This window comes from Rhinichthys klamathensis, unplaced genomic scaffold, assembly GCF_029890125.1.
Source record: "Rhinichthys klamathensis goyatoka isolate OS25496 unplaced genomic scaffold, OSU_Roscu_1.1 h1tg000001l_1, whole genome shotgun sequence".
Classification (NCBI taxonomy): domain Eukaryota; kingdom Metazoa; phylum Chordata; class Actinopteri; order Cypriniformes; family Leuciscidae; genus Rhinichthys; species Rhinichthys klamathensis.
Genome location: NW_026606555.1, coordinates 3,054,794 through 3,074,217, shown reverse-complemented (window position 1 = coordinate 3,074,217; position 19,424 = coordinate 3,054,794). Strand labels below are relative to the sequence as shown.

The 19,424-nt window shown below is 45.9% G+C and overlaps 20 non-coding genes across 20 annotated transcripts; all 20 read right to left on the bottom strand.

Annotated features, from left to right (window-relative positions):
* Positions 1–998: 998 nt before the first annotated feature.
* trnas-uga (transfer RNA serine (anticodon UGA)) lies at positions 999–1,080 on the bottom strand. The gene has a single exon. It is a non-coding gene; the product is annotated as a tRNA-Ser (tRNA).
* A 496-nt stretch (positions 1,081–1,576) lies between these two features.
* On the bottom strand, positions 1,577–1,649 carry trnak-uuu (transfer RNA lysine (anticodon UUU)). The gene has a single exon. It is a non-coding gene; the product is annotated as a tRNA-Lys (tRNA).
* A 580-nt stretch (positions 1,650–2,229) lies between these two features.
* Positions 2,230–2,311, bottom strand: trnas-uga (transfer RNA serine (anticodon UGA)). Its single transcript has one exon. It is a non-coding gene; the product is annotated as a tRNA-Ser (tRNA).
* A 1,149-nt stretch (positions 2,312–3,460) lies between these two features.
* trnas-uga (transfer RNA serine (anticodon UGA)) lies at positions 3,461–3,542 on the bottom strand. The gene has a single exon. It is a non-coding gene; the product is annotated as a tRNA-Ser (tRNA).
* A 1,145-nt stretch (positions 3,543–4,687) lies between these two features.
* trnas-uga (transfer RNA serine (anticodon UGA)) lies at positions 4,688–4,769 on the bottom strand. The gene has a single exon. It is a non-coding gene; the product is annotated as a tRNA-Ser (tRNA).
* A 1,163-nt stretch (positions 4,770–5,932) lies between these two features.
* trnas-uga (transfer RNA serine (anticodon UGA)) lies at positions 5,933–6,014 on the bottom strand. Its single transcript has one exon. It is a non-coding gene; the product is annotated as a tRNA-Ser (tRNA).
* A 1,146-nt stretch (positions 6,015–7,160) lies between these two features.
* Positions 7,161–7,242, bottom strand: trnas-uga (transfer RNA serine (anticodon UGA)). The gene has a single exon. It is a non-coding gene; the product is annotated as a tRNA-Ser (tRNA).
* Positions 7,243–8,391: 1,149 nt separating this feature from the next.
* Positions 8,392–8,473, bottom strand: trnas-uga (transfer RNA serine (anticodon UGA)). The gene has a single exon. It is a non-coding gene; the product is annotated as a tRNA-Ser (tRNA).
* Positions 8,474–9,618: 1,145 nt separating this feature from the next.
* On the bottom strand, positions 9,619–9,700 carry trnas-uga (transfer RNA serine (anticodon UGA)). Its single transcript has one exon. It is a non-coding gene; the product is annotated as a tRNA-Ser (tRNA).
* Positions 9,701–10,196: 496 nt separating this feature from the next.
* Positions 10,197–10,269, bottom strand: trnak-uuu (transfer RNA lysine (anticodon UUU)). The gene has a single exon. It is a non-coding gene; the product is annotated as a tRNA-Lys (tRNA).
* A 580-nt stretch (positions 10,270–10,849) lies between these two features.
* On the bottom strand, positions 10,850–10,931 carry trnas-uga (transfer RNA serine (anticodon UGA)). The gene has a single exon. It is a non-coding gene; the product is annotated as a tRNA-Ser (tRNA).
* Positions 10,932–11,427: 496 nt separating this feature from the next.
* Positions 11,428–11,500, bottom strand: trnak-uuu (transfer RNA lysine (anticodon UUU)). Its single transcript has one exon. It is a non-coding gene; the product is annotated as a tRNA-Lys (tRNA).
* A 580-nt stretch (positions 11,501–12,080) lies between these two features.
* On the bottom strand, positions 12,081–12,162 carry trnas-uga (transfer RNA serine (anticodon UGA)). Its single transcript has one exon. It is a non-coding gene; the product is annotated as a tRNA-Ser (tRNA).
* Positions 12,163–13,307: 1,145 nt separating this feature from the next.
* On the bottom strand, positions 13,308–13,389 carry trnas-uga (transfer RNA serine (anticodon UGA)). The gene has a single exon. It is a non-coding gene; the product is annotated as a tRNA-Ser (tRNA).
* A 496-nt stretch (positions 13,390–13,885) lies between these two features.
* Positions 13,886–13,958, bottom strand: trnak-uuu (transfer RNA lysine (anticodon UUU)). The gene has a single exon. It is a non-coding gene; the product is annotated as a tRNA-Lys (tRNA).
* Positions 13,959–14,538: 580 nt separating this feature from the next.
* On the bottom strand, positions 14,539–14,620 carry trnas-uga (transfer RNA serine (anticodon UGA)). The gene has a single exon. It is a non-coding gene; the product is annotated as a tRNA-Ser (tRNA).
* A 496-nt stretch (positions 14,621–15,116) lies between these two features.
* Positions 15,117–15,189, bottom strand: trnak-uuu (transfer RNA lysine (anticodon UUU)). The gene has a single exon. It is a non-coding gene; the product is annotated as a tRNA-Lys (tRNA).
* A 580-nt stretch (positions 15,190–15,769) lies between these two features.
* On the bottom strand, positions 15,770–15,851 carry trnas-uga (transfer RNA serine (anticodon UGA)). The gene has a single exon. It is a non-coding gene; the product is annotated as a tRNA-Ser (tRNA).
* Positions 15,852–16,996: 1,145 nt separating this feature from the next.
* On the bottom strand, positions 16,997–17,078 carry trnas-uga (transfer RNA serine (anticodon UGA)). Its single transcript has one exon. It is a non-coding gene; the product is annotated as a tRNA-Ser (tRNA).
* A 1,163-nt stretch (positions 17,079–18,241) lies between these two features.
* trnas-uga (transfer RNA serine (anticodon UGA)) lies at positions 18,242–18,323 on the bottom strand. The gene has a single exon. It is a non-coding gene; the product is annotated as a tRNA-Ser (tRNA).
* Between the last annotated feature and the right edge of the window lie 1,101 nt (positions 18,324–19,424).

The following is a 19,424-nucleotide window of genomic DNA, read 5'->3' as shown; positions in this document are numbered from 1 at the left end:
TACACGAAAAGAGTGTCGTGATCCGGATTTGGACTGGGGATGCTGCGGGCACAACACAAAGTACTAAACACTATACAGAGAAAGCAAACCACTCCCTCAGGCCTGCACACGACCGCTTAGAAGTGACTGAACATACATAGTCGACAGCAAGCTTCAGATCGTTTCTCTAAAGTCCCCCACCACTGCTTGCTGAGACAGCAACCAAGCATTACAGAAGGCAAAACAACACCAAATGCTGGGAAATAACACATCACCACATCTTTTCTTGAAGAGGAAGCCCACCTCCCTCAAAGGCTGGTAAGAGGACAGCAAGTGATTAGGGGAGGTCTGCAACTAACTGACAGACTTAAACCCTGGACCCTCAGATTAAAAGTCTGATGCTCTACCGACTGAGCTATCCGGGCTCTTACCAAGGTACAGGCACCTCGGGGATTTAACAGCACTTTCTCCATAAAGTGTTCCTGCTTTGTCAGCTTAAAATTTGTGGCATCAAATGATGAAGACCACAATATATAAAGGGACAAAAGAGATAGTCTGCTCCTGGCAAGCTAGGAACACTGACATTGAAAGAGTGTTCTTTTTTTCATGGCCGGTTGCTAACTCTAAGGTGGTTTGGACAAACAAGTAATTGGTACATAAATTGGTACATAAATTGAGTAGGTTTCTGTTTCACTATGCTAAGAGAGAACAAATCCGACATTTCAGAACACTAATATGCAAGATTCTCCACCAAATAGAATGCGGCAACTCTTGAGCTGCACACTGTGAAGGCCTTGAAGTTATCGGGGATGCCAAAGCCATTGCTCCGATTGCCTGAATAGAATGGAAAAAATCACAGATGATCTGGGCCTTTTGAAACGGTGCTCACTTCAAGCTTGAAAAGAGATGTGAGTTGCCCATTTTAAGTGCTGCATATGAAGTAAGAGAAAAATCCAGATTGTACTCGGCTCCTGGATGTCACAATTCCTGTCGCAAACAGACAAAGTGACGAGGATCCACGTAGTCGGCAGGGTTCGAACCTGCGCGGGGAGACCCCAATGGATTTCAAGTCCATCGCCTTAACCTCTCGGCCACGACTACTCCTGCCTGTGGGTCACATGCTATTTTTTTTCTGGATGTGAGCAACAGAGGACACTGGGGCCAACCATCAATGCAAAAGCGAGCAGCAGAGGATGCACTCGACTAAAATACTGTGATGGCAAAAAGGAGTTCAACGACGTCTTCACCTACACGAAAAGAGTGTCGTGATCCGGATTTGGACTGGGGATGCTGCGGGCACAACACAAAGTACTAAACACTATACAGAGAAAGCAAACCACTCACTCAGGCCTGCACACGACCGCTTAGAAGTGACTGAACATACATAGTCGACAGCAAGCTTCAGCTCGTTTCTCTAAAGTCCCCCACCACTGCTTGCTGAGACAGCAAACAAGCATTACAGAAGGCAAAACAACACCAAATGCTGGGAAATAACACATCACCACATCTTTTCTTGAAGAGGAAGCCCACCTCCCTCAAAGGCTGGTAAGAGGACAGCAAGTGATTAGGGGAGGTCTGCAACAAACTGACAGACCTTCGCCCGAACAGGGACTTGAACCCTGGACCCTCAGATTAAAAGTCTGATGCTCTACCGACTGAGCTATCCGGGCTCTTTCCAAGGAACAGGGACCCCGGTGATTTAACAGCACTTTCTCCATAAAGTGTTCCTGCTTTGTCAGCTTAAAATTTGTGGCATCAAATGATGAAGACCACAATATATAAAGGGACAAAAGAGATAGTCTGCTCCTGGCAAGCTAGGAACACTGACATTGAAAGAGTGTTCTTTTTTTCATGGCCGGTTGCTAACTCTAAGGTGGTTTGGACAAACAAGTAATTGGTACATAATGAGTAGGTTTCTGTTTCACTATGCTAAGAGAGAACAAATCCGACATTTCAGAACACTAATATGCAAGATTCTCCACCAAATAGAATGCGGCAACTCTTGAGCTGCACACTGTGAAGGCCTTGAAGTTATCGGGGATGCCAAAGCCATTGCTCCGATTGCCTGAATAGAATGGGCAAAATCACAGATGATCTGGGCCTTTTGAAACGGTGCTCACTTCAAGCTTGAAAAGAGATGTGAGTTGCCCATTTTAAGTGCTGCATATGAAGTAAGAGAAAAATCCAGATTGTACACAGCTCCTGGATGTCACAATTCCTGTCGCAAACAGACAAAGTGACAAGGATCCATGTAGTCGGCAGGGTTCGAACCTGCGCGGGGAGACCCCAATGGATTTCAAGTCCATCGCCTTAACCTCTCGGCCACGACTACTCCTGCCTGTGGGTCACATGCTATTTTTTTTCTGGATGTGAGCAACAGAGGACACTGGGGCCAACCATCAATGCAAAACCGAGCAGCAGAGGATGCACTCGACTAAAATACTGTGATGGCAAAAAGGAGTTCAACAACGTCTTCACCTACACGAAAAGAGTGTCGTGATCCGGATTTGGACTGGGGATGCTGCGGGCACAACACAAAGTACTAAACACTATACAGAGAAAACAAACCACTCTCTCAGGCCTGAACACGGCCGCTTAGAAGTGACTGAACATACATAGTCGACAGCAAGCTTCAGCTCGTTTCTCTAAAGTCCCCCACCACTGCTTGCTGAGACAGCAAACAAGCATTACAGAAGGCAAAACAACACCAAATGCTGGGAAATAACACATCGCCACATCTTTTCTTGAAGAGGAAGCCTACCTCCCTCAAAGGCTGGTAAGAGGACAGCAAGTGATTAGGGGAGGTCTGCAACAAACTGACAGACCTTCGCCTGAACAGGGACTTGAACCCTGGACCCTCAGATTAAAAGTCTGATGCTCTACCGACTGAGCTATCCGGGCTCTTTCCAAGGAACAGGGACCCCGGTGATTTAACAGCACTTTCTCCATAAAGTGTTCCTGCTTTGTCAGCTTAAAATTTGTGGCATCAAATGATGAAGACCACAATTTATAAAGGGACAAAAGACATAGGCTGCTCCTGGCAATCTAGGAACACTGACATTGAAAGAGTGTTCTTTTTTTCATGGCCGGTTGCTAACTCTAAGGTGGTTTGGACAAACAAGTAATTGGTACATAATGAGTAGGTTTCTGTTTCACTATGCTAAGAGAGAACAAATCCGACATTTCAGAACACTAATATGCAAGATTATCCACCAAATAGAATACGGCAACTCTTGAGCTGCACACTGTGAAGGCCTTGAAGTTATCGGGGATGCCAAAGCCATTGCTCCGATTGCCTGAATAGAATGGGCAAAATCACAGATGATCTGGGCCTTTTGAAACGGTGCTCACTTTAAGCTTGAAAAGAGATGTGAGTTGCCCATTTTAAGTGCTGCATATGAAGTAAGAGAAAAATCCAGATTGTACACAGCTCCTGGATGTCACAATTCCTGTCGCAAACAGACAAAGTGACGAGGATCCACGTAGTCGGCAGGGTTCGAACCTGCGCGGGGAGACCCCAATGGATTTCAAGTCCATCGCCTTAACCTCTCGGCCACGACTACTCCTGCCTGTGGGTCACATGCTATTTTTTTTCTGGATGTGAGCAACAGAGGACACTGGGGCCAACCATCAATGCAAAAGCGAGCAGCAGAGGATGCACTCGACTAAAATACTGTGGTGGCAAAAAGGAGTTCAACGACGTCTTCACCTACACGAAAAGAGTGTCGTGATCCGGATTTGGACTGGGGATGCTGCGGGCACAACACAAAGTACTAAACACTATACAGAGAAAGCAAACCACTCCCTCAGGCCTGCACACGACCGCTTAGAAGTGACTGAACATACATAGTCGACAGCAAGCTTCAGATCGTTTCTCTAAAGTCCCCCACCACTGCTTGCTGAGACAGCAACCAAGCATTACAGAAGGCAAAACAACACCAAATGCTGGGAAATAACACATCACCACATCTTTTCTTGAAGAGGAAGCCCACCTCCCTCAAAGGCTGGTAAGAGGACAGCAAGTGATTAGGGGAGGTCTGCAACTAACTGACAGACTTAAACCCTGGACCCTCAGATTAAAAGTCTGATGCTCTACCGACTGAGCTATCCGGGCTCTTACCAAGGTACAGGCACCTCGGGGATTTAACAGCACTTTCTCCATAAAGTGTTCCTGCTTTGTCAGCTTAAAATTTGTGGCATCAAATGATGAAGACCACAATATATAAAGGGACAAAAGAGATAGTCTGCTCCTGGCAAGCTAGGAACACTGACATTGAAAGAGTGTTCTTTTTTTCATGGCCGGTTGCTAACTCTAAGGTGGTTTGGACAAACAAGTAATTGGTACATAAATTGGTACATAAATTGAGTAGGTTTCTGTTTCACTATGCTAAGAGAGAACAAATCCGACATTTCAGAACACTAATATGCAAGATTCTCCACCAAATAGAATGCGGCAACTCTTGAGCTGCACACTGTGAAGGCCTTGAAGTTATCGGGGATGCCAAAGCCATTGCTCCGATTGCCTGAATAGAATGGAAAAAATCACAGATGATCTGGGCCTTTTGAAACGGTGCTCACTTCAAGCTTGAAAAGAGATGTGAGTTGCCCATTTTAAGTGCTGCATATGAAGTAAGAGAAAAATCCAGATTGTACTCAGCTCCTGGATGTCACAATTCCTGTCGCAAACAGACAAAGTGACGAGGATCCACGTAGTCGGCAGGGTTCGAACCTACGCGGGGAGACCCCAATGGATTTCAAGTCCATCGCCTTAACCTCTCGGCCACGACTACTCCTGCCTGTGGGTCACATGCTATTTTTTTTCTGGATGTGAGCAACAGAGGACACTGGGGCCAACCATCAATGCAAAAGCGAGCAGCAGAGGATGCACTCGACTAAAATACTGTGATGGCAAAAAGGAGTTCAACGACGTCTTCACCTACACGAAAAGAGTGTCGTGATCCGGATTTGGACTGGGGATGCTGCGGGCACAACACAAAGTACTAAACACTATACAGAGAAAGCAAACCACTCACTCAGGCCTGCACACGACCGCTTAGAAGTGACTGAACATACATAGTCGACAGCAAGCTTCAGCTCGTTTCTCTAAAGTCCCCCACCACTGCTTGCTGAGACAGCAAACAAGCATTACAGAAGGCAAAACAACACCAAATGCTGGGAAATAACACATCACCACATCTTTTCTTGAAGAGGAAGCCCACCTCCCTCAAAGGCTGGTAAGAGGACAGCAAGTGATTAGGGGAGGTCTGCAACAAACTGACAGACCTTCGCCGGAACAGGGACTTGAACCCTGGACCCTCAGATTAAAAGTCTGATGCTCTACCGACTGAGCTATCCGGGCTCTTTCCAAGGAACAGGGACCCCGGTGATTTAACAGCACTTTCTCCATAAAGTGTTCCTGCTTTGTCAGCTTAAAATTTGTGGCATCAAATGATGAAGACCACAATATATAAAGGGACAAAAGAGATAGTCTGCTCCTGGCAAGCTAGGAACACTGACATTGAAAGAGTGTTCTTTTTTTCATGGCCGGTTGCTAACTCTAAGGTGGTTTGGACAAACAAGTAATTGGTACATAAATTGGTACATAAATTGAGTAGGTTTCTGTTTCACTATGCTAAGAGAGAACAAATCCGACATTTCAGAACACTAATATGCAAGATTCTCCACCAAATAGAATGCGGCAACTCTTGAGCTGCACACTGTGAAGGCCTTGGAGTTATCGGGGATGCCAAAGCCATTGCTCCGATTGCCTGAATAGAATGGGCAAAATCACAGATGATCTGGGCTTTTTGAAACGGTGCTCACTTCAAGCTTGAAAAGAGATGTGAGTTGCCCATTTTAAGTGCTGCATATGAAGTAAGAGAAAAATCCAGATTGTACACAGCTCCTGGATGTCACAATTCCTGTTGCAAACAGACAAAGTGACGAGGATCCACGTAGTCGGCAGGGTTCGAACCTGCGCGGGGAGACCCCAATGGATTTCAAGTCCATCGCCTTAACCTCTCGGCCACGACTACTCCTGCCTGTGGGTCACATGCTTTTTTTTTTTCTGGATGTGAGCAACAGAGGACACTGGGGCCAACCATCAATGCAAAAGCGAGCAGCAGAGGATGCACTCGACTAAAATACTGTGATGGCAAAAAGGAGTTCAACGACGTCTTCACCTACACGAAAAGAGTGTCGTGATCCGGATTTGGACTGGGGATGCTGCGGGCACAACACAAAGTACTAAACACTATACAGAGAAAGCAAACCACTCACTCAGGCCTGCACACGACCGCTTAGAAGTGACTGAACATACATAGTCGACAGCAAGCTTCAGCTCGTTTCTCTAAAATCCCCCACCACTGCTTGCTGAGACAGCAAACAAGCATTACAGAAGGCAAAACAACACCAAATGCTGGGAAATAACACATCACCACATCTTTTCTTGAAGAGGAAGCCCACCTCCCTCAAAGGCTGGTAAGAGGACAGCAAGTGATTAGGGGAGGTCTGCAACTAACTGACAGACTTAAACCCTGGACCCTCAGATTAAAAGTCTGATGCTCTACCGACTGAGCTATCCAGGCTCTTACCAAGGTACAGGCACCTCGGGGATTTAACAGCACTTTCTCCATAAAGTGTTCCTGCTTTGTCAGCTTAAAATTTGTGGCATCAAATGATGAAGACCACAATATATAAAGGGACAAAAGAGATAGTCTGCTCCTGGCAAGCTAGGAACACTGACATTGAAAGAGTGTTATTTTTTTCATGGCCGGTTGCTAACTCTAAGGTGGTTTGGACAAACAAGTAATTGGTACATAAATTGGTACATAAATTGAGTAGGTTTCTGTTTCACTATGCTAAGAGAGAACAAATCCGACATTTCAGAACACTAATATGCAAGATTCTCCACCAAATAGAATGCGGCAACTCTTGAGCTGCACACTGTGAAGGCCTTGAAGTTATCGGGGATGCCAAAGCCATTGCTCCGATTGCCTGAATAGAATGGGCAAAATCACAGATGATCTGGGCCTTTTGAAACGGTGCTCACTTCAAGCTTGAAAAGAGATGTGAGTTGCCCATTTTAAGTGCTGCATATGAAGTAAGAGAAAAATCCAGATTGTACACAGCTCCTGGATGTCACAATTCCTGTCGCAAACAGACAAAGTGACAAGGATCCATGTAGTCGGCAGGGTTCGAACCTGCACGGGGAGACCCCAATGGATTTCAAGTCCATCGCCTTAACCTCTCGGCCACGACTACTCCTGCCTGTGGGTCACATGCTATTTTTTTTCTGGATGTGAGCAACAGAGGACACTGGGGCCAACCATCAATGCAAAAGCGAGCAGCAGAGGATGCACTCGACTAAAATACTGTGATGGCAAAAAGGAGTTCAACAACGTCTTCACCTACACGAAAAGAGTGTCGTGATCCGGATTTGGACTGGGGATGCTGCGGGCACAACACAAAGTACTAAACACTATACAGAGAAAACAAACCACTCTCTCAGGCCTGAACACGGCCGCTTAGAAGTGACTGAACATACATAGTCGACAGCAAGCTTCAGCTCGTTTCTCTAAAGTCCCCCACCACTGCTTGCTGAGACAGCAAACAAGCATTACAGAAGGCAAAACAACACCAAATGCTGGGAAATAACACATCGCCACATCTTTTCTTGAAGAGGAAGCCTACCTCCCTCAAAGGCTGGTAAGAGGACAGCAAGTGATTAGGGGAGGTCTGCAACAAACTGACAGACCTTCGCCTGAACAGGGACTTGAACCCTGGACCCTCAGATTAAAAGTCTGATGCTCTACCGACTGAGCTATCCGGGCTCTTTCCAAGGAACAGGGACCCCGGTGATTTAACAGCACTTTCTCCATAAAGTGTTCCTGCTTTGTCAGCTTAAAATTTGTGGCATCAAATGATGAAGACCACAATTTATAAAGGGACAAAAGACATAGGCTGCTCCTGGCAATCTAGGAACACTGACATTGAAAGAGTGTTCTTTTTTTCATGGCCGGTTGCTAACTCTAAGGTGGTTTGGACAAACAAGTAATTGGTACATAATGAGTAGGTTTCTGTTTCACTATGCTAAGAGAGAACAAATCCGACATTTCAGAACACTAATATGCAAGATTCTCCACCAAATAGAATGCGGCAACTCTTGAGCTGCACACTGTGAAGGCCTTGAAGTTATCGGGGATGCCAAAGCCATTGCTCCGATTGCCTGAATAGAATGGGCAAAATCACAGATGATCTGGGCCTTTTGAAACGGTGCTCACTTCAAGCTTGAAAAGAGATGTGAGTTGCCCATTTTAAGTGCTGCATATGAAGTAAGAGAAACATCCAGATTGTACACAGCTCCTGGATGTCACAATTCCTGTCGCAAACAGACAAAGTGACGAGGATCCACGTAGTCGGCAGGGTTCGAACCTGCGCGGGGAGACCCCAATGGATTTCAAGTCCATCGCCTTAACCTCTCGGCCACGACTACTCCTGCCTGTGGGTCACATGCTATTTTTTTTCTGGATGTGAGCAACAGAGGACACTGGGGCCAACCATCAATGCAAAAGCGAGCAGCAGAGGATGCACTCGACTAAAATACTGTGATGGCAAAAAGGAGTTCAACGACGTCTTCACCTACACGAAAAGAGTGTCGTGATCCGGATTTGGACTGGGGATGCTGCGGGCACAACACAAAGTACTAAACACTATACAGAGAAAGCAAACCACTCCCTCAGGCCTGCACACGACCGCTTAGAAGTGACTGAACATACATAGTCGACAGCAAGCTTCAGATCGTTTCTCTAAAGTCCCCCACCACTGCTTGCTGAGACAGCAACCAAGCATTACAGAAGGCAAAACAACACCAAATGCTGGGAAATAACACATCACCACATCTTTTCTTGAAGAGGAAGCCCACCTCCCTCAAAGGCTGGTAAGAGGACAGCAAGTGATTAGGGGAGGTCTGCAACTAACTGACAGACTTAAACCCTGGACCCTCAGATTAAAAGTCTGATGCTCTACCGACTGAGCTATCCGGGCTCTTACCAAGGTACAGGCACCTCGGGGATTTAACAGCACTTTCTCCATAAAGTGTTCCTGCTTTGTCAGCTTAAAATTTGTGGCATCAAATGATGAAGACCACAATATATAAAGGGACAAAAGAGATAGTCTGCTCCTGGCAAGCTAGGAACACTGACATTGAAAGAGTGTTCTTTTTTTCATGGCCGGTTGCTAACTCTAAGGTGGTTTGGACAAACAAGTAATTGGTACATAAATTGGTACATAAATTGAGTAGGTTTCTGTTTCACTATGCTAAGAGAGAACAAATCCGACATTTCAGAACACTAATATGCAAGATTCTCCACCAAATAGAATGCGGCAACTCTTGAGCTGCACACTGTGAAGGCCTTGAAGTTATCGGGGATGCCAAAGCCATTGCTCCGATTGCCTGAATAGAATGGAAAAAATCACAGATGATCTGGGCCTTTTGAAACGGTGCTCACTTCAAGCTTGAAAAGAGATGTGAGTTGCCCATTTTAAGTGCTGCATATGAAGTAAGAGAAAAATCCAGATTGTACTCGGCTCCTGGATGTCACAATTCCTGTCGCAAACAGACAAAGTGACGAGGATCCACGTAGTCGGCAGGGTTCGAACCTGCGCGGGGAGACCCCAATGGATTTCAAGTCCATCGCCTTAACCTCTCGGCCACGACTACTCCTGCCTGTGGGTCACATGCTATTTTTTTTCTGGATGTGAGCAACAGAGGACACTGGGGCCAACCATCAATGCAAAAGCGAGCAGCAGAGGATGCACTCGACTAAAATACTGTGATGGCAAAAAGGAGTTCAACGACGTCTTCACCTACACGAAAAGAGTGTCGTGATCCGGATTTGGACTGGGGATGCTGCGGGCACAACACAAAGTACTAAACACTATACAGAGAAAGCAAACCACTCACTCAGGCCTGCACACGACCGCTTAGAAGTGACTGAACATACATAGTCGACAGCAAGCTTCAGCTCGTTTCTCTAAAGTCCCCCACCACTGCTTGCTGAGACAGCAAACAAGCATTACAGAAGGCAAAACAACACCAAATGCTGGGAAATAACACATCACCATATCTTTTCTTGAAGAGGAAGCCCACCTCCCTCAAAGGCTGGTAAGAGGACAGCAAGTGATTAGGGGAGGTCTGCAACAAACTGACAGACCTTCGCCCGAACAGGGACTTGAACCCTGGACCCTCAGATTAAAAGTCTGATGCTCTACCGACTGAGCTATCCGGGCTCTTTCCAAGGAACAGGGACCCCGGTGATTTAACAGCACTTTCTCCATAAAGTGTTCCTGCTTTGTCAGCTTAAAATTTGTGGCATCAAATGATGAAGACCACAATATATAAAGGGACAAAAGAGATAGTCTGCTCCTGGCAAGCTAGGAACACTGACATTGAAAGAGTGTTCTTTTTTTCATGGCCGGTTGCTAACTCTAAGGTGGTTTGGACAAACAAGTAATTGGTACATAATGAGTAGGTTTCTGTTTCACTATGCTAAGAGAGAACAAATCCGACATTTCAGAACACTAATATGCAAGATTCTCCACCAAATAGAATGCGGCAACTCTTGAGCTGCACACTGTGAAGGCCTTGAAGTTATCGGGGATGCCAAAGCCATTGCTCCGATTGCCTGAATAGAATGGGCAAAATCACAGATGATCTGGGCCTTTTGAAACGGTGCTCACTTCAAGCTTGAAAAGAGATGTGAGTTGCCCATTTTAAGTGCTGCATATGAAGTAAGAGAAAAATCCAGATTGTACACAGCTCCTGGATGTCACAATTCCTGTCGCAAACAGACAAAGTGACAAGGATCCATGTAGTCGGCAGGGTTCGAACCTGCGCGGGGAGACCCCAATGGATTTCAAGTCCATCGCCTTAACCTCTCGGCCACGACTACTCCTGCCTGTGGGTCACATGCTATTTTTTTTCTGGATGTGAGCAACAGAGGACACTGGGGCCAACCATCAATGCAAAAGCGAGCAGCAGAGGATGCACTCGACTAAAATACTGTGATGGCAAAAAGGAGTTCAACAACGTCTTCACCTACACGAAAAGAGTGTCGTGATCCGGATTTGGACTGGGGATGCTGCGGGCACAACACAAAGTACTAAACACTATACAGAGAAAACAAACCACTCTCTCAGGCCTGAACACGGCCGCTTAGAAGTGACTGAACATACATAGTCGACAGCAAGCTTCAGCTCGTTTCTCTAAAGTCCCCCACCACTGCTTGCTGAGACAGCAAACAAGCATTACAGAAGGCAAAACAACACCAAATGCTGGGAAATAACACATCGCCACATCTTTTCTTGAAGAGGAAGCCTACCTCCCTCAAAGGCTGGTAAGAGGACAGCAAGTGATTAGGGAAGGTCTGCAACAAACTGACAGACCTTCGCCTGAACAGGGACTTGAACCCTGGACCCTCAGATTAAAAGTCTGATGCTCTACCGACTGAGCTATCCAGGCTCTTTCCAAGGAACAGGGACCCCGGTGATTTAACAGCACTTTCTCCATAAAGTGTTCCTGCTTTGTCAGCTTAAAATTTGTGGCATCAAATGATGAAGACCACAATTTATAAAGGGACAAAAGACATAGGCTGCTCCTGGCAATCTAGGAACACTGACATTGAAAGAGTGTTCTTTTTTTCATGGCCGGTTGCTAACTCTAAGGTGGTTTGGACAAACAAGTAATTGGTACATAATGAGTAGGTTTCTGTTTCACTATGCTAAGAGAGAACAAATCCGACATTTCAGAACACTAATATGCAAGATTATCCACCAAATAGAATACGGCAACTCTTGAGCTGCACACTGTGAAGGCCTTGAAGTTATCGGGGATGCCAAAGCCATTGCTCCGATTGCCTGAATAGAATGGGCAAAATCACAGATGATCTGGGCCTTTTGAAACGGTGCTCACTTTAAGCTTGAAAAGAGATGTGAGTTGCCCATTTTAAGTGCTGCATATGAAGTAAGAGAAAAATCCAGATTGTACACAGCTCCTGGATGTCACAATTCCTGTCGCAAACAGACAAAGTGACGAGGATCCACGTAGTCGGCAGGGTTCGAACCTGCGCGGGGAGACCCCAATGGATTTCAAGTCCATCGCCTTAACCTCTCGGCCACGACTACTCCTGCCTGTGGGTCACATGCTATTTTTTTTCTGGATGTGAGCAACAGAGGACACTGGGGCCAACCATCAATGCAAAAGCGAGCAGCAGAGGATGCACTCGACTAAAATACTGTGGTGGCAAAAAGGAGTTCAACGACGTCTTCACCTACACGAAAAGAGTGTCGTGATCCGGATTTGGACTGGGGATGCTGCGGGCACAACACAAAGTACTAAACACTATACAGAGAAAGCAAACCACTCCCTCAGGCCTGCACACGACCGCTTAGAAGTGACTGAACATACATAGTCGACAGCAAGCTTCAGATCGTTTCTCTAAAGTCCCCCACCACTGCTTGCTGAGACAGCAACCAAGCATTACAGAAGGCAAAACAACACCAAATGCTGGGAAATAACACATCACCACATCTTTTCTTGAAGAGGAAGCCCACCTCCCTCAAAGGCTGGTAAGAGGACAGCAAGTGATTAGGGGAGGTCTGCAACTAACTGACAGACTTAAACCCTGGACCCTCAGATTAAAAGTCTGATGCTCTACCGACTGAGCTATCCGGGCTCTTACCAAGGTACAGGCACCTCGGGGATTTAACAGCACTTTCTCCATAAAGTGTTCCTGCTTTGTCAGCTTAAAATTTGTGGCATCAAATGATGAAGACCACAATATATAAAGGGACAAAAGAGATAGTCTGCTCCTGGCAAGCTAGGAACACTGACATTGAAAGAGTGTTCTTTTTTTCATGGCCGGTTGCTAACTCTAAGGTGGTTTGGACAAACAAGTAATTGGTACATAAATTGGTACATAAATTGAGTAGGTTTCTGTTTCACTATGCTAAGAGAGAACAAATCCGACATTTCAGAACACTAATATGCAAGATTCTCCACCAAATAGAATGCGGCAACTCTTGAGCTGCACACTGTGAAGGCCTTGAAGTTATCGGGGATGCCAAAGCCATTGCTCCGATTGCCTGAATAGAATGGAAAAAATCACAGATGATCTGGGCCTTTTGAAACGGTGCTCACTTCAAGCTTGAAAAGAGATGTGAGTTGCCCATTTTAAGTGCTGCATATGAAGTAAGAGAAAAATCCAGATTGTACTCGGCTCCTGGATGTCACAATTCCTGTCGCAAACAGACAAAGTGACGAGGATCCACGTAGTCGGCAGGGTTCGAACCTGCGCGGGGAGACCCCAATGGATTTCAAGTCCATCGCCTTAACCTCTCGGCCACGACTACTCCTGCCTGTGGGTCACATGCTATTTTTTTTCTGGATGTGAGCAACAGAGGACACTGGGGCCAACCATCAATGCAAAAGCGAGCAGCAGAGGATGCACTCGACTAAAATACTGTGATGGCAAAAAGGAGTTCAACGACGTCTTCACCTACACGAAAAGAGTGTCGTGATCCGGATTTGGACTGGGGATGCTGCGGGCACAACACAAAGTACTAAACACTATACAGAGAAAGCAAACCACTCACTCAGGCCTGCACACGACCGCTTAGAAGTGACTGAACATACATAGTCGACAGCAAGCTTCAGCTCGTTTCTCTAAAGTCCCCCACCACTGCTTGCTGAGACAGCAAACAAGCATTACAGAAGGCAAAACAACACCAAATGCTGGGAAATAACACATCACCATATCTTTTCTTGAAGAGGAAGCCCACCTCCCTCAAAGGCTGGTAAGAGGACAGCAAGTGATTAGGGGAGGTCTGCAACAAACTGACAGACCTTCGCCCGAACAGGGACTTGAACCCTGGACCCTCAGATTAAAAGTCTGATGCTCTACCGACTGAGCTATCCGGGCTCTTTCCAAGGAACAGGGACCCCGGTGATTTAACAGCACTTTCTCCATAAAGTGTTCCTGCTTTGTCAGCTTAAAATTTGTGGCATCAAATGATGAAGACCACAATATATAAAGGGACAAAAGAGATAGTCTGCTCCTGGCAAGCTAGGAACACTGACATTGAAAGAGTGTTCTTTTTTTCATGGCCGGTTGCTAACTCTAAGGTGGTTTGGACAAACAAGTAATTGGTACATAATGAGTAGGTTTCTGTTTCACTATGCTAAGAGAGAACAAATCCGACATTTCAGAACACTAATATGCAAGATTCTCCACCAAATAGAATGCGGCAACTCTTGAGCTGCACACTGTGAAGGCCTTGAAGTTATCGGGGATGCCAAAGCCATTGCTCCGATTGCCTGAATAGAATGGGCAAAATCACAGATGATCTGGGCCTTTTGAAACGGTGCTCACTTCAAGCTTGAAAAGAGATGTGAGTTGCCCATTTTAAGTGCTGCATATGAAGTAAGAGAAAAATCCAGATTGTACACAGCTCCTGGATGTCACAATTCCTGTCGCAAACAGACAAAGTGACAAGGATCCATGTAGTCGGCAGGGTTCGAACCTGCGCGGGGAGACCCCAATGGATTTCAAGTCCATCGCCTTAACCTCTCGGCCACGACTACTCCTGCCTGTGGGTCACATGCTATTTTTTTTCTGGATGTGAGCAACAGAGGACACTGGGGCCAACCATCAATGCAAAAGCGAGCAGCAGAGGATGCACTCGACTAAAATACTGTGATGGCAAAAAGGAGTTCAACAACGTCTTCACCTACACGAAAAGAGTGTCGTGATCCGGATTTGGACTGGGGATGCTGCGGGCACAACACAAAGTACTAAACACTATACAGAGAAAACAAACCACTCTCTCAGGCCTGAACACGGCCGCTTAGAAGTGACTGAACATACATAGTCGACAGCAAGCTTCAGCTCGTTTCTCTAAAGTCCCCCACCACTGCTTGCTGAGACAGCAAACAAGCATTACAGAAGGCAAAACAACACCAAATGCTGGGAAATAACACATCGCCACATCTTTTCTTGAAGAGGAAGCCTACCTCCCTCAAAGGCTGGTAAGAGGACAGCAAGTGATTAGGGAAGGTCTGCAACAAACTGACAGACCTTCGCCTGAACAGGGACTTGAACCCTGGACCCTCAGATTAAAAGTCTGATGCTCTACCGACTGAGCTATCCAGGCTCTTTCCAAGGAACAGGGACCCCGGTGATTTAACAGCACTTTCTCCATAAAGTGTTCCTGCTTTGTCAGCTTAAAATTTGTGGCATCAAATGATGAAGACCACAATTTATAAAGGGACAAAAGACATAGGCTGCTCCTGGCAATCTAGGAACACTGACATTGAAAGAGTGTTCTTTTTTTCATGGCCGGTTGCTAACTCTAAGGTGGTTTGGACAAACAAGTAATTGGTACATAATGAGTAGGTTTCTGTTTCACTATGCTAAGAGAGAACAAATCCGACATTTCAGAACACTAATATGCAAGATTATCCACCAAATAGAATACGGCAACTCTTGAGCTGCACACTGTGAAGGCCTTGAAGTTATCGGGGATGCCAAAGCCATTGCTCCGATTGCCTGAATAGAATGGGCAAAATCACAGATGATCTGGGCCTTTTGAAACGGTGCTCACTTTAAGCTTGAAAAGAGATGTGAGTTGCCCATTTTAAGTGCTGCATATGAAGTAAGAGAAAAATCCAGATTGTACACAGCTCCTGGATGTCACAATTCCTGTCGCAAACAGACAAAGTGACGAGGATCCACGTAGTCGGCAGGGTTCGAACCTGCGCGGGGAGACCCCAATGGATTTCAAGTCCATCGCCTTAACCTCTCGGCCACGACTACTCCTGCCTGTGGGTCACATGCTATTTTTTTTCTGGATGTGAGCAACAGAGGACACTGGGGCCAACCATCAATGCAAAAGCGAGCAGCAGAGGATGCACTCGACTAAAATACTGTGGTGGCAAAAAGGAGTTCAACGACGTCTTCACCTACACGAAAAGAGTGTCGTGATCCGGATTTGGACTGGGGATGCTGCGGGCACAACACAAAGTACTAAACACTATACAGAGAAAGCAAACCACTCCCTCAGGCCTGCACACGACCGCTTAGAAGTGACTGAACATACATAGTCGACAGCAAGCTTCAGATCGTTTCTCTAAAGTCCCCCACCACTGCTTGCTGAGACAGCAACCAAGCATTACAGAAGGCAAAACAACACCAAATGCTGGGAAATAACACATCACCACATCTTTTCTTGAAGAGGAAGCCCACCTCCCTCAAAGGCTGGTAAGAGGACAGCAAGTGATTAGGGGAGGTCTGCAACTAACTGACAGACTTAAACCCTGGACCCTCAGATTAAAAGTCTGATGCTCTACCGACTGAGCTATCCGGGCTCTTACCAAGGTACAGGCACCTCGGGGATTTAACAGCACTTTCTCCATAAAGTGTTCCTGCTTTGTCAGCTTAAAATTTGTGGCATCAAATGATGAAGACCACAATATATAAAGGGACAAAAGAGATAGTCTGCTCCTGGCAAGCTAGGAACACTGACATTGAAAGAGTGTTCTTTTTTTCATGGCCGGTTGCTAACTCTAAGGTGGTTTGGACAAACAAGTAATTGGTACATAAATTGGTACATAAATTGAGTAGGTTTCTGTTTCACTATGCTAAGAGAGAACAAATCCGACATTTCAGAACACTAATATGCAAGATTCTCCACCAAATAGAATGCGGCAACTCTTGAGCTGCACACTGTGAAGGCCTTGAAGTTATCGGGGATGCCAAAGCCATTGCTCCGATTGCCTGAATAGAATGGAAAAAATCACAGATGATCTGGGCCTTTTGAAACGGTGCTCACTTCAAGCTTGAAAAGAGATGTGAGTTGCCCATTTTAAGTGCTGCATATGAAGTAAGAGAAAAATCCAGATTGTACTCAGCTCCTGGATGTCACAATTCCTGTCGCAAACAGACAAAGTGACGAGGATCCACGTAGTCGGCAGGGTTCGAACCTGCGCGGGGAGACCCCAATGGATTTCAAGTCCATCGCCTTAACCTCTCGGCCACGACTACTCCTGAATGTGGGTCACATGCTATTTTTTTTCTGGATGTGAGCAACAGAGGACACTGGGGCCAATCATCAATGCAAAAGCGAGCAGCAGAGGATGCACTCGACTAAAATACTGTGATGGCAAAAAGGAGTTCAACGACGTCTTCACCTACACGAAAAGAGTGTCGTGATCCGGATTTGGACTGGGGATGCTGCGGGCACAACACAAAGTACTAAACACTATACAGAGAAAGCAAACCACTCACTCAGGCCTGCACACGACCGCTTAGAAGTGACTGAACATACATAGTCGACAGCAAGCTTCAGCTCGTTTCTCTAAAGTCCCCCACCACTGCTTGCTGAGACAGCAAACAAGCATTACAGAAGGCAAAACAACACCAAATGCTGGGAAATAACACATCACCACATCTTTTCTTGAAGAGGAAGCCCACCTCCCTCAAAGGCTGGTAAGAGGACAGCAAGTGATTAGGGGAGGTCTGCAACAAACTGACAGACCTTCACCCGAACAGGGACTTGAACCCTGGACCCTCAGATTAAAAGTCTGATGCTCTACCGACTGAGCTATCCGGGCTCTTTCCAAGGAACAGGGACCCCGGTGATTTAACAGCACTTTCTCCATAAAGTGTTCCTGCTTTGTCAGCTTAAAATTTGTGGCATCAAATGATGAAGACCACAATATATAAAGGGACAAAAGAGATAGTCTGCTCCTGGCAAGCTAGGAACACTGACATTGAAAGAGTGTTCTTTTTTTCATGGCCGGTTGCTAACTCTAAGGTGGTTTGGACAAACAAGTAATTGGTACATAAATTGGTACATAAATTGAGTAGGTTTCTGTTTCACTATGCTAAGAGAGAACAAATCCGACATTTCAGAACACTAATATGCAAGATTCTCCACCAAATAGAATGCGGCAACTCTTGAGCTGCACACTGTGAAGGCCTTGAAGTTATCGGGGATGCCAAAGCCATTGCTCCGATTGCCTGAATAGAATGGGCAAAATCACAGATGATCTGGGCTTTTTGAAACGGTGCTCACTTCAAGCTTGAAAAGAGATGTGAGTTGCCCATTTTAAGTGCTGCATATGAAGTAAGAGAAAAATCCAGATTGTACACAGCTCCTGGATGTCACAATTCCTGTTGCAAACAGACAAAGTGACGAGGATCCACGTAGTCGGCAGGGTTCGAACCTGCGCGGGGAGACCCCAATGGATTTCAAGTCCATCGCCTTAACCTCTCGGCCACGACTACTCCTGCCTGTGGGTCACATGCTATTTTTTTTTTCTGGATGTGAGCAACAGAGGACACTGGGGCCAACCATCAATGCAAAAGCGAGCAGCAGAGGATGCACTCGACTAAAATACTGTGATGGCAAAAAGGAGTTCAACGACGTCTTCACCTACACGAAAAGAGTGTCGTGATCCGGATTTGGACTGGGGATGCTGCGGGCACAACACAAAGTACTAAACACTATACAGAGAAAGCAAACCACTCCCTCAGGCCTGCACACGACCGCTTAGAAGTGACTGAACATACATAGTCGACAGCAAGCTTCAGCTCGTTTCTCTAAAGTCCCCCACCACTGCTTGCTGAGACAGCAACCAAGCATTACAGAAGGCAAAACAACACCAAATGCTGGGAAATAACACATCACCACATCTTTTCTTGAAGAGGAAGCCCACCTCCCTCAAAGGCTGGTAAGAGGCAGGCAAGTGATTAGGGGAGGTCTGCAACTAACTGACAGACTTAAACCCTGGACCCTCAGATTAAAAGTCTGATGCTCTACCGACTGAGCTATCCGGGCTCTTACCAAGGTACAGGCACCTCGGGGATTTAACAGCACTTTCTCCATAAAGTGTTCCTGCTTTGTCAGCTTAAAATTTGTGGCATCAAATGATGAAGACCACAATATATAAAGGGACAAAAGAGATAGTCTGCTCCTGGCAAGCTAGGAACACTGACATTGAAAGAGTGTTCTTTTTTTCATGGCCGGTTGCTAACTCTAAGGTGGTTTGGACAAACAAGTAATTGGTACATAAATTGGTACATAAATTGAGTAGGTTTCTGTTTCACTATGCTAAGAGAGAACAAATCCGACATTTCAGAACACTAATATGCAAGATTCTCCACCAAATAGAATGCGGCAACTCTTGAGCTGCACACTGTGAAGGCCTTGAAGTTATCGGGGATGCCAAAGCCATTGCTCCGATTGCCTGAATAGAATGGAAAAAATCACAGATGATCTGGGCCTTTTGAAACGGTGCTCACTTCAAGCTTGAAAAGAGATGTGAGTTGCCCATTTTAAGTGCTGCATATGAAGTAAGAGAAAAATCCAGATTGTACTCAGCTCCT